This window comes from Mytilus californianus, unplaced genomic scaffold (assembly GCF_021869535.1).
Source record: "Mytilus californianus isolate M0D057914Y unplaced genomic scaffold, xbMytCali1.0.p SCAF_13, whole genome shotgun sequence".
NCBI classification, from domain to species: domain Eukaryota; kingdom Metazoa; phylum Mollusca; class Bivalvia; order Mytilida; family Mytilidae; genus Mytilus; species Mytilus californianus.
Genome location: NW_026262615.1, coordinates 24,736,069 through 24,750,606, shown reverse-complemented (window position 1 = coordinate 24,750,606; position 14,538 = coordinate 24,736,069). Strand labels below are relative to the sequence as shown.

The 14,538-nt window shown below is 32.7% G+C and overlaps 1 long non-coding RNA gene across 2 annotated transcripts; it reads left to right on the top strand.

The window, feature by feature from the left end:
- The first annotated feature begins 372 nt into the window (after positions 1 to 372).
- On the top strand, positions 373 to 7,247 carry LOC127723418 (uncharacterized). Of its 2 annotated transcripts, none has more exons than XR_007992070.1 (3): positions 373 to 418; positions 1,063 to 1,288; positions 7,230 to 7,247. It is a non-coding gene; the product is annotated as an uncharacterized LOC127723418 (long non-coding RNA). The 2 variants fall into 2 exon arrangements; XR_007992069.1 differs by lacking the exon at positions 7,230 to 7,247 and adding an exon at positions 1,981 to 2,226.
- The last annotated feature ends 7,291 nt before the right edge of the window (positions 7,248 to 14,538 follow it).

Here is a 14,538-nt window from a genome sequence, read left to right as displayed (position 1 = left end):
TAAAAATGTGGTGCACACTAAATTACCCGCGTAGCGTTTTATTCAAAAGTGTGGACCACATTTGTGAGATTATTTTGAATAAACAGGAAAAAATATTACAGTCATTCCATATAAGTTAATTCTAAAATTCCATTTTAAAAGAGTAAACATGAAAGAACGTTGATGACGTCACGGTCACATGACTAAATTTTGTCTATCAGCCGATCAGAAGACGTGTAACATCCAAAATTAAATTTTTTGCAGGTACAACATGAACTTTTAAACCGAACTACTGACAGTTCATTTAATGTTTTTCTATGTTTGTTGCATCCAAAAAGCAAAGGATATGTACGACTGGCAACCGCTAACCCTTTAAGACAGCCTCTACTGGACCCCAGATTTTTAGCAAATCCTCATGACATAGAAATGTTTTTAAAAAGTAAGTAAAGAAAAAAAGTAAGGTATGGTGTAAAACATTGGAGAAGGAAGGAAATTATACAAGACTTAGGGATAAAAAAGAAAAAAATACCTTAATGGTGGATAAAATGAATGCCAAATTCATTTCCGTCAGACAACTATATATTTTACTGTTTATTTCAAAATACTAAGAATGCTTCACAAAGGGGTATATTATTCACAAGGCAAATGACTTCAACGATATAAAAATATAACAAAGAAGATTGAAAAGAATTATTTACAATTAGTGTAAAATCAAAAAGATGAAAAAGGACATTCTTTCTAGCAACGCAATTCTGTTCAATGGTCCTTCCTGACTGCAATGTTAAATAAAATACAGAATTGTTATTTGACTAAACTCGTTGATATATTTAGTTAGTGGGACTCCCGAATAACAGTGTCATTGTATTTATATTAACGTAGTGATGTAAGTAAACCAACTTAAACTCCTATTTCAAAGATTGCTGTAGTATTTGCTTAATCACTTTTAGCTAGATTGATTGGCAAAGGTCACTTTGCATAAAACTGAGACATTATAATACTAATAAGTACAAATGTATAAATTTCTATAAAATATGCAATTCTTTGAAACTGCGTTCGATAACTCCAGTACTACATGTATTATAGTGATTCGTTGGACACAGCAATTGGAGAAGACTTCGTCATGGCGGAGCCTTGATGTTAGACTTATTAGATATGACATGGAAGGACATTGTGGAGAATTAAAATTCAATACGGACAACTACTGGAGATGCATTATTCGACATTTTATAATATCGGGATGTCATCCATCAAGTTCGTGTAGGATGGGTTCAAAAAGAGATCCAACTGCAGTTGTAGATCCTACATTAAGGTATTATCAAAATATTGTTTAAGCTTCTAATTTGTTTTTTTACATACTATTTGATCATATAGCTCTTTTCGAGGTTTAGGCCTTATACATCAATGGCTATAAAAAATGCTTAGGTTTGAGCGTTCCTGATGAAGGTAAATCCAGAAAGGCCCTTCGGACTCACAAAGTTAATGGAATGTTATTTAAATATGAAATGTATAGATTGTTATTTTCATTAATATAACACAACAAAGATGACTAAACAACTGTTTGAACAAAAACTAGGCAGAATATAAATATCTAACGCATAATGAATTACGAATGACGTCCAACCACAGTAAAAGTAAACTGTCAATGTGCCATCTTCATTTGTATTTGACTAAATGTTGTTTGACATATAAGTTAAAATCCAGAACTGCATGTGAATACTTTTGTGCAATGCAAACACTATTGTTGCAACATGTCCATCGTTTCAATACTGTTTTACTTTTCATAAACGTACACTGAATACATCTACTTTAACTGGTATACTTATTTCATTGATTCTAACTTGTTGCGTTTAATGTTATCATATAATGGTTCATATATAAAACATCATGTTTCTTTAATTCAAATCACTAAATGTCGTTGGTGCATGTATTGAATATTAGTATACATTAATCGAATAAGCGTTTTATACTCCTAGTTGTTTAATAACAATTAATATGTTTCAGGGTAAAAGGTATAAAAAATCTGAGAGTAGTTGATGCATCTGTCATGCGCAATGTTATATCTGGTAATACTAATTCACCAACGATGATGATTGCAGAAAAGGCAGCTGTTATGATAAAATGTGGAACCAAATATTAAAATCTAACAATTACTGAAGGATGTGTACCAAACGTAATGTTTACGGTCACGTTAATTTAAAGATGTGTTTGTAACTGACAACTGAAAGTAGAATGCACTATATGTTCTTACTTTTATTTCTTTTTTATTTCATGATTGTCAATCGTGAAAATTCTTTGGTGTGTACTTGTTTTTTCATATTTTTCGGTTACTTGTGTTAGTAGCAAGCATGATTGTTAGTAAGAAAAAAAAAATATCATATATAGGGAAGAAAAACACCAACAGGACAGCTTCTTAGCGTTTTCATAACTTAAAATGATAAACAGTATACACATATATGTGGTGTATAAATGCCTTACACTAACATCCTTTATGTACTCGACAAACCCCATAGCCAAACATCAGCATTGCTTTCCTGTTCTTCATCTGAAAGTCACAGGTCACACTCAGATCATCAACAGAGCAAACCCCAGGCTTCAGTTAAAGATGTAGACGACTCAAAAGCCGATTTGATCGGAAATCGTTGCTAAATATCAGTATTGCTACATTTGACCACTGATAAGAAATGATGGAAAAGAAAAACAGGCAAAACTAAAGTCAAAAACGACGAAATGACAAAGTCCACATGCAGTACACCCAAAATTCATGATAGAGTACACAAAATCCGAGTTGAACTCAGATACTCTAGCAGAGTAAGCAGTTCCTGCTACACTTATGCAACCCGTCATTTTGATATCAATATATTTTAATACGCGCCAATGCCTTAATCTCAAAGATATTTTGGATAACCATTTGGTTCTTATTTATCGCGTGTATCAAAAAACAATGCACGGTACGAGCATTTACGGCTGAACCGATGAACGAGAACAATAGAATAAACATTTTTCTGATGATAAAGTCGGTGACGATACTGATCAAAAAATATTTCTAAACAACAATTGTAAATAAAGGCAACAGTAGTATACCGCTGTTCAATAGTTATAAATCGATTAAGCGAAAACAAATCCGTGTTACAAACTAAAACCGAGTGAAACACATTTAAAATGCATTTAAAATAAAGTTACTAAAACTGTGTTATTAGAAATATACATGCAAAGACACGATGTTGTGTGTTCATTGTTTACAAGATAACTGCATTAGAAACTAGTGAAACTGAAATTTAAAAAATGTTAATCTTTGCTGGATATTGATAGAAAAAATGGAAAAAATCATATGAATACAAAATCTAGAGATCTTTCAGTTCAAAAATTTTCGGAGTGTTCCATAAAGTCCTGGATATGTTACAATTTCCTAAAAAATATTCCTATTTTTCACATCTTAAGTCTTCGAGTACACCGTTCTGCTCTTGTCACGTGAACTTTCAATATAAAAATATTGTCATTTCGTGAATATAACAATTTAAAAGTCATGTCTGTGCAGGTTCAAAAATTAAAGATAATATTCTTATAACGTAGCTTATTTGTTATAAAAAATTATTTTTTTATACAATTTTAAGAAAAAGTCATCTCGATTTCTGTACAAGTATGTGCGGTCTTCTCGTTCTATTCACATTCACTGTTTACATCGGGATAAGGTCCGTTTGTATTTGCTTAGTAACTTAATTTCAAAAGTGTTAATCTTTGCTGCATATCAATCGATTCCATTTAATTTTTTTGCTCTGAACTTCTCTGATCTAGCTGCATCCATTTACCGATAATTGGCGTGTTCCAGAGAGGTATACAGCCAGTAGATAAATAAATTGAAGTTGGTACTCAAAGAATGTATTTGCATAGCAACATATTAAACCCATTTTACACAAAGCATGTTGTACTCGTCGTTTGCTAATTTAGGAGGAAAATGATAATATAATATGAACATTTTGTTTTCGCTACAATTGTATTAACCAGAACGTTTTCTTGTGAATTTATAATTAACAGCGTCCTTGCTAAAACGAGACAAACATTGAATGGATCAGGATGTCTGTGTTTACAGGGGAGGTAATATTTTGTCACTAGATTTCCCACTGATTATAACTATAACGATACATCTATATCTATATATCGGTATCACCCAATGAGGTACCTACTGAAACCGCATATATTGTTTCGTCTGTGGTTTAGTCGTTACATATGGTCTTCGATGTGTTAACGTTACAGTACAGACTTAAAGTCTTATTTTTTATACTTGGCAATAAAATAAAAGGTTAATATCTTTTTGAGTATAGGGACCAATATCACTGTTCACAAAAGGTGTATTGATGATTACGCTCAAAGTAATACATTTCGTAAACCTAATATGAGTAGCTTTTGCAGGCATCAAAGCATAGGAACCTAGTTAAGGTAGCACGATACAAAGAGTTTATACCTCCAATTCTCCAGTTTTAAAATGCTGTAACTGTCTTTATAATGCTTGAAAATTTATAAAAGTGGTATTTATGAATAGCTAACAGATTACTCTTTCAAATTAATGCAATGCTAGTATCATACAACAATTATGTAATCAATTATAATGTTAACTGTGTCTACAAAAATTTACAAGAAATTTCCACTTTCAATTGAAATTAGCTTCTTCATGGATACCCCGAGAGGGTTGATTTTATTATATGTTATTACTAGAGCCATTATCTACAAAAGGGTGTCTCAGATTTTGGATAGAATGTAAAGATCAAATTTTACACCTAATCAAACATTATCTTAGTTTATGTGGTAAGGATGTTTGCACTAATTACATATTTATGAGAGAATGGAATACGATAGCGATAATTTGAGATACCCTTTTGTAGCTCCTGCTGTGTTGATTAGGATTTCGTTAAAATTTTCTGTATTGTTATAGAGATGATAGAGCTAAATTCATTCAAGTGAACTGACCAAGATTTTGCCATTAATTGCATAATAATTGATTACATAATGATTACATAACAAAAATATTGCATTCATTTAAAAGATTAATCTTTTATCTATCTATGTATACCTCTTTTATTAATTTATATGCAGTCTTAAGAAAGTGACAGCATTTGAAAGGTTGGAGATTGGAAGTAAAAAGATCTTTGTATTGTGCTACCTTAAGGGCTATTTTAAATGTCAAGAATGCTAGTTTTTACTTTAGTTTCCCGTTATTTGTCTTCGTGCTTTTATGTTTCTTTTGGTCGTATGACTTTTGAAGTGACTCGGTATTTATACATCCCACCAACGGGTTTTTAATTATAAACTCTGGGCATTCCTGGTGCAGGTGGGTCCTGAGATGCGATTCGGACACAAAGACCTTTTACAGTGTTGCTTCTATTTTGTTTACCATTGTATTTATATTTACTTTATTTTACTGTATCGAGAAAGTTTATATACTATACACGGCATGTGCTATCAACGGCAAAAAAAAAATTTTGTTGACGTCATTTTCAATTCTAAATTTACTATCTACTACACTTTTTTTGTATGTTTGCTTGAATTTTTTAGTCAGTTGTGTTGTATGTCTGTGATGTATGTTTACACAATTTTTGACTGCTGGATCCAAATTGGCACATTTACCTTTTATTTCTCTGTGGGTTGCTCACCCAATTTTGTCAATATAACGGAACTATAAACAACTGGCATACAAGTGAAAGGTTTAGCTAGCTATAAAACCAGGTTTAATTCACCATTCTCTTCGGAAAATGCCTTTACCAAGTTTGAAAATACGGCAGTTGTTTTTCTCTTGCTCCGTTGATTGATGGCGTTTGATTTTGTCAGATTTTATGGACTTCCCCTTTTTGATTTGCCTTTTGTTTAACACAATGCCTCTGTCATTGAACTTAGTATATTCCGTTTTTTCTTTCAGATGCATAACCAAAGAAATGTTGATCTTGAAAATTATAAAAATAAGAATAAGTGGTATGATTGCCAGTGAGACAACCTTCCATCCAAGTCTAAATGACGTAAAAATAACACCTTAAGGTCATCGTACAGCCTTTAACTATGAGCAAATCCCAAACCGCTTTGTAAGCCTTAAAAGGTCCAAACAATACAAATGTAAAACAATTCAAACGAGAAAACTAACGGCCTGATTTGTGTACAAAACAAATAACGAAAAAAAATATGATATTTAGCAAAAAACGACAATCACTACATTATAGGCTCCTGACTTGGTACAGGCACACACAGAATATGGCTGGCTTTAACAAGTTTTCTGGCGCCATATCCTCTCCTAAACATAGGACAGTGGTGTAACAGTACAACACAAGAACAAACTAAAACAATCAGATCGATACAAAACAATATTCAAAGTACAATGTTTAATTGGTAACCTTTAACAAAAAGTGTACGTACAAATTCGATAAGTTTACCGGGATTGAATCTAAATGTACGAACTCGGTAAACAATATAACCGTAAAATGTGGATATGCTATCATGTTTCTTATACGTTTTCTACGAGTATAGTTTTAAAAAGTAAAATAACAAAAATACCGAACTCGAAGGAAAATTTAAAACGGAAAGTCCTTTATCAAATGGCAAAATCAAAAGCTCAAACACATCAAACGAATGAAAAACAACTGTCATATTCCTGACTTGGTACAGGCATTTAAGCTCAAATGTGACGTCACTTTGTGCGTTGATGCTTTGGCTAACTCGGCTGTGTATTTTTATATGTTGGATTGAGTTGTTTTATGTAATGTATCCGTTTTTATTCTGTAGTTAGTCCCCACTTCGGTTTTATCATGTATATCTATTATATAGTCATTTTATAAATTTACTGTTTGCAAAATTATAAATTATTCTAAATAATAAGGATGTTCTTGTCCCAGGCAGAAAACCCTGGCCGTGTTAGGCGCAAATTTTTGGAAGTTTTAGTCCTCGGTGCTCTTCGGCTTTGTACTTGTTTTGGCTTTCAAGCTTTTTTCATCTGAGCGTCACTGGATGGTCTTGTATGGACGAGACGCACGTCTGGCGTATTGAATTTTAAGCCTAGTACCTTTTGTTAGCTTTTATTCGTGTGTTTCTTTGTCCTATATGTTCTCCCATTTATTTGTATTGTTGTCCTGTCATGTGATGTTGTCGTTTTGGTGTTGTGTTTGACGTTGCCATTAAAGCGGGAGGTTTGGCATGCCACAAAACCAGCAACTACATAAATCGAATAAGTGTTATTTACTCCTCGTTGTTAAATAACAATTAATATGTTTCAGGGTAAAAGGTATAACAAAATCTGAGAGTAGTCGATGCATCTGTCATGCGCAATGTTATATCTGGTAATACTAATTCACCAATGATGATGATTGCAGAAACGGCAGCTGTTATGATAAAATGTGGAACCAAATATTAAAATCTAACAATTACTGAAGGATGTGTACCAAACATAACGTTTACGGTTGAGTTAATTTAAAGATGTGTTTGTAACTGACAACTGAAAGTAGAATACACTATTTTCTTTACTTTTATATCTTTTTTATTTCATGATTGTCAATCGTGAAAATTCTTTGGTGTGTACTTGTTTTTCATATTTTTCGGTTACATGTGTTAGTAGCAAACATGATTGTTAGAAAGAAAAAAAGAACAATTTATAATATATAGGGAAGCAAAAACCCTAACAGGACAGCTTCTTAGCGTTTTCATAACTTAAAATGATAAACAGTATACACATATATATGGTGTATTTATGCCTTACACTAACATCCTTTATGTACTCGACAAACCCCAAAGCCAAACATCAGCATTGCATTGCTGTTCTTCATCTGAAAGTCACAGGTCACACTCAGCTCATCAACGGAGCAAACCCCAGGCTTCAGTTAAAGATGTAGACGACTCAAAAGCCGATTTGATCGGCAATCGTTGCTAAAAATCAGTATTGCTACATTTGAGCACTGATGAGAAATGATGGAAAAGAAAAACAGGCAAAAACTAAAGTCAAAAACGACGAAATGACAAAGTCCACATGCAGTACACCCAAAATTCATGATAGAGTACACAAAATCCGAGTTGAACTCAGATACTCTAGCAGGATAAGCAGTTCCTGCTACACTTATGCAACCCGTCATTTTGATATCAATATATTTTAATACGCGCCAATGCCTTAATCTCAAAGATATTTCGGATAAACATTTGGTTCTTATATATCGTGTGTACACAATGCACGATACGGTCATTTACGGCTGAACATATGAACGAGAACAATAGTATAATCACTTTTCTTATGATAAAGTCGAGAAAATCAACAGTAAAACAATGCCGGTGACGATACTGATCAAAACATATTTCTAAACAACAATTGTAAATAAAGTCAACAGTAGTATACCGCTGTTCAATAGTCATAAATCGATTAAGCGAAAAGAAATCCGTGTTACAAACTAAAACCAAGTGAAACGCATTTAAAATACATTTAAAATAAAGTTATTAAAACTGTGTTATTAGAAATATACATGCAAAGACACGATGTTTTCTGTTGATTGTTTACAAGATAATTGCATTAGAAGCTAGTGAAACTGAAATTTAAAAAAAATGTCAATCTTTGCTGGATATTGATAAAAAAAAATGGAAAAAATCATATAAATACAAAATCTAAATATCATTCAATTCAAAAGTTTCCGGGGTGTTCCATAATGTCCTGGGTATGTTACAATTTCCTTAAAACATATACCTATTTTTCACATCTTAGGTCTTCGAGTACTGCTCTTGTCACGTGAACTTGCAATATAAAAATATTGTCATTTCGTGAATATAACAATTTAAAAGTCATGTCTGTGCAGGTTCAACAATTACAGATTTATAAAATAACTAATCGAAGAATTCAAATAGAGAAAAATATTCAACGAGTGACCGAACAACACATTAATTCACGTTAATTATCAGTGTTGTTCGGTCACGAGTTGAATATTTTTCGATATTTGAATTCTTTGATTAGTTATTCTTTTTATTACATTGGCAAATGGCTTTTTTTAATGAAATTAATGTAGAAAATGTAAGGAACTATATCTTTTTTCTACGCATTCACAATTTGTTTTGATCCGACGTTATCGATGTGTTGACAACGCCTATTGTTGTATGACGTCAGAGAGTGAAATAACCACGTTTTTTCACATGTGAAATTATCGGTTTTTATTTGAATGGGAAATCAATGTAATTCATTGCTACCAATGTAATAAAATATTTTATTAACGTAGCTTATTTGTTAAAAACATTTTATTATTTTTTTATACAATTTTAAGAAAAGGTCATCTCAATTTCTGTACAAGTATTTGCGGTCTACTTGATCTATTCACATTCACTGTTTACATCGGGATAAGGTCCGTTTGGATTTGCTTAGTAACTTAATTTCAAAAGTGTTTATCTTTGCTGCATATCAATCGATTCCGTTGGAATTTTTTCTCTAAACTTCTTTGATCTAGCTGCATACATTTACGGACAATTGGCGTGTTCCAGAGAGGTATACAGCCAGTAGATAAATAAATTGAAGTTGGTACTCCAAGAATTTATTCGCATAGCAACATATTAAACCCATTTTACACAAAGCTCCTTAAGCCTGTTGTACTCGTCGTTTGCTAATTGAGGAGGAAAAAGATAATATTATATGAACATATTGTTTTTGCTACAATTGTATTTACCAGAACGATTTCCTGTGAATTTATAATTAATAGCGTCCTTGCTAAAACGAGACAAACATTGAAAGGATCAGGATGTCTGTGTTTACAGGGGAGGTAATATTTTGTCACTAGATTTCCCACTGATTATAACTATAACGATACATCTATATCTATATATCGGTATCACCCAATGAGGTACCTACTGAAACCGCATATTTTGTTTCGTCTGTGGTTTAGTCGTTACATATGGTCTTCGATGTGCTAACGTTACAGTACAGACTTAAAGTCTTATTTTTTATTCTTGGCAATAAAAAAAAAGGTTAATAAATTGAAATGTTTAAACCTAACTATTCATGTCATGACGACATTAATCGTTCTTTTCCAAATGCAATGCATTGCAAACCTAATATCTTTAGAAATCGAAAACAAATATTAAACGTTTCGAAGCTAAAGAATTAAAATAACATTAAGACGCTCATTGAAATTTATGCCACACATAGTTTAGAAACATTTTTTCTCAAATCATAAAGATAACAAGAGATGTTCGGCTGTTGCTGTTTCTTAGTCTTTTGGCATGTTACATTTTATCATTTAGACAAAGTTAAGATATCTGATATCTTCTTGATTATAGGGACCAATATCACTGTTCACAAAAGGTGTATTGATGATTACGCTCGAAGTAATACATTTCGTAAACCTAATATGAGTAGCTTTTGCAGCCATCAAAGCATATGAGCCTAGTCAAGGGCTATTTTAAATGTCAGGAATGCTAGTTTTTACATTAGTTTCCCGTCATTTTTCTCCTTGCTATTGTGTTTCTTTTGGTCGTATGACTTTTAAAGTGACTCGGTACTTATGCATCCCACCATCGGGTTTTTAATTATAAACTCTGGGCATTCCTGGAACAGGTGGGTCCTGAGATGCGATTCCTTTTACAGTGTTGTTTCTTTTTTGTTTACCATTGTATTTATATTTACTTGATCGAGAAGGTTTATATACTATACACGGCATGTGCTATCAACGGCAAAAAAAATTTTTGTTGACGTCATTGTTAATTCTAAATTTACTATCTACTACACTTTTTTTGTATGTTTGCTTGAATTTTTTAGTCAGTTGTGTTGTATGTCTGTGATGTATGTTTACTTAATTTTTGACTGCTGGATCCTAATTGACCTTTTATGTCTCTGTGGGTTGCTCACCCAATTTTGTCAATATAACGGAACTATAAACAACTGGCATACAAGAAGGGAGTTTAGCTAGCAATAAAACCAGGTTTAATCCACCATTCTCTTCGGAAAATGCCTGTACCAAGTTTGAAAATGCGGCAGTTGTTTTTCTCTTGCTCCGTTGATTGATGGCGTTTGATTCTGTCAGATTTTATGGACTTCCCCTTTTTGATTTGCCTTTTGTTTAACACAATGCCTCTGTCATTGAACTTAGTATATTCCGTTCTTTCTTTCACATGCAAAACCAAAGAAAATGTTGATCTCGAAAATTATAAAAATAAGAATAAGTTGTATAATTGTCAATGAGACCACTCTCCATCCAAGTCTAAATGACGTAAAAATAACACCTTAAGATCATAATACGGCCTTCAACAATGAGCAAATCCCAAACCGCTTTGTAAGCCTTAAAAGGTCCAAAAAATACAAATGTAAAACAATTCAAACGAGAAAACTAACGGCCTGATTTATGTACAAAACAATATGATATTTAGCAAAAAACGACAATCACTACATTATAGGCTCCTGACTCGGAACAGGCACACACTGAAAATGGCGGGCTTAAACAAGTTTTCTGGCCATATCCTCTCCTAAACATAGGACAGTGGTATAACAGTACAACACAAGAACAAACTAAAACAATCAGTTTGATACAAAACAATATCCAAAGTACAATGTTAAATTGATAACCTTTAACAATAAGTGTACGTACAAATTCGATAAGTTTACCGGGATCGAATCTAAAAGTACGGACTCGGTAAACAATATATCCGTTAAAAAGTGGATGTGCTATCATGTTTCTTATATGTTTTCTTCGAGTATAGTTTTAAAAAGTAAAATAACAAAAATACCGAGCTCGAAGGAAAATACAAAACGGAAAATCCTATAGCAAATGGCAAAATCAAAAGCCCAAACACATCAAACGAATGGAAAACAACTGTCATATTCCTGACTTGTTACATGCATTTAAGCTTAAGAATATCAGTGCTAAATTTAAAACATGGTAAATAGTTGAAGAAAATAATATTTGTAATACAAAACATTCTTCATCTAATAGAAAAACTATATAAAAAACAAAATACTTTTTAAATCTCATGCGTCCGAAGCGTTATCTGAATTAACTTTCATTGAGAACGCTCAAAGCGAATATTTGAAGGCATAGGATGTATAAAATTGTATACGGAAAAATGATGAATACAGCTTAAACACTGAGGTACAGAATGATGTACTTTATTATTATGAAATATTAAAGATAACGTTCTGAGAACAGAAACTTTAAAAAGAAAATAGGAAAACATTAGCTGATGTCAAACAGGAGTACTGCGCATTTTTTAACCTAATTGACTTGAGTTACAGTTTACCGCCAAAATATTTTCAACTGAGAGATCAGAAGTATAACAAGGACTGTGAAGTACATAACATTAATCTGGAATTGCTTCTTTAAATTGTCGACATGCTATCACTTAGCATATTCTTAATAGAAGGTTTTATTTCAAATTAAAATTAAACGTTGTTGTGTTAGCATATCGAATCGATAGAAGGTATACTATTTTTGATAAAAGATAAATGAAAAATTAAAAGGAATCAAACATTTAAATATGTGTTTATAGGTAAACTATCTGTCTTTGTATAAATAGATAAGCGTTGTTAGTTGAAAGTTTGTATGTAATTAATTGGCTGATAGACCGAAACATTATGAACCTGGCAACAAAACAATGAATGATTTATGTTAAACAATCTATCGTTGTCGAATATATGTACATTGTAAATCATAAGTAGATATAGGAAGATGTGGTATGAGTGCCAATGAGACAACTCTCCATCCAAGTTAAAATTTATAAAAGTAAACCATTATAGGTCAAGGTACGGCCTTCAACACGGAGCATTGGCTCACACCGAACAGCAAGTTATAAAGGGCCCAAAAAAATTACTAGTATAAAACCATTCAAACGGATAAACTAACGGTCTAATCTATATAAAACGAGAAACGAGAAAAACGTATGAACTACATAAACAGACGACAACTACCGTAATCAGATTCCTGACTTAGGACAGATGCAAACATTTGCAGCGGGATTAAACGTTTTAATGGTACCAAACCTTCTCCCTTTTCTGAAACAATAGTATAACATCACAACATAGAAAAACACACGATAAAATATCAATTAGAAGGCTTAACTCAATCAAAAAACGTAAATTAACACACAATGAACGAATAAATTTGATAAGGTTTAGCCAAATCTGAATAAAATTATTTTGGATATCTGTGTATTTACTTAATAATTAGTGTATGTGTGTGTGCAACAGTGCCATTATGTGTGTAATGAATTTTACAAGACTCTTGTCTGTTTATGAATACGGAAAAACAACGTAGGAAAAATGATAAATCGCACATATTCCTATCAGATTTAAACTCGTGTCGGTTTAAACGTGCATAGTTGAAATGCTGATGTTTCTTTTTTTTCAGTATTGGGTTCGTGCAAGTTATTTTGTTTTCATGGTCATTTGTGTGGATATCACCTGACATCATCCCCAGTTTTTGGTGGGGTTCGTGTTGCTCAGTCTTTAGTTTTCTGTGTTGTATTTTGTGTACTTTTGTTTGTCTGTTTGTTTTTTTTTTTTTCTTTTTTAGCATGACGTTGTTTATTTTCGACTTATGAGTTTGAATTTCCCTTTGGTATCTTTCGCCTCTCTTTTATCAGTCATCTATGAGAGCCGTTAGAATAAGATGTCTTACCTGCCTATTTTGTAAGCAACTTATTAGAAAAAAGCGTTAATACAGCGTGATGACAAGTGTTGAAGTGTTTTTTTTTTACGTTCTCAATTTATAACTATGGTACTCCTATAACAGCATGAGTGATTTTCTTCATTTTAATGAACACGAACTGTTCACATTGAAATGAATTGTGCTATTGCAACCAATATATTAAACATCATTTTAGCTGTAAGACAAAAGAGCGCAAACAAGCATCAACTAAAGGAAGGGTGTCGGTCGGATACATGTTTTAATATTCTACTGCATTCGTACTCCGTTTAAATTACTCAAATTACACATTCCGCGGCGTCTGCATGTAACCGTTCTACGAGTTTAGAAAAAGACCTGAGTTTAGTCCTAACGAAAAAAAAAACCTACAGCAAAATTAAGGAACAATGACTACATAAGCCTCAGGATCACGATCACCAAATATTTCACCTATACAACAAATTTGTATCGATACTTACGAGAAACGTGTTGTCATTCTTATATTTAAGAAACTAAAATAGCTGTCTAATCTGTGAATGTCCGCTTGTATCCTAATCCTTATCTTCAATGTTTGGCTGAGTACGGATTTGCATATCGAATGAGTAAAGTATAGCTGAAGACGCTAACCCTGATGATTTCATTTTTAGCTCTCTTGGCACACAGGGCCAAGTGACTTTTCTAATCACTTGGTGTCCGTCGTCCGTCGTTGTCGTCCGTCGTCCGTCGTCCGTTTACTTTTACAAAAATCTTCTCCTCTGAAACTACTGGACCAAAATTATCTAAACTTGGCCACAAACATCATTGGGGTATGGAGTTTTAAAAATGTGTCCGATGACCCTGCTTGCCTACCAGGATGGTCGACCTGGCTAGATACAGAACATAGTGGTAAAATGCAAGTTTCCCTATTATTTAAAAAAACGTTATAAGTAGAGAAAATCGGACAAGGGCAGAA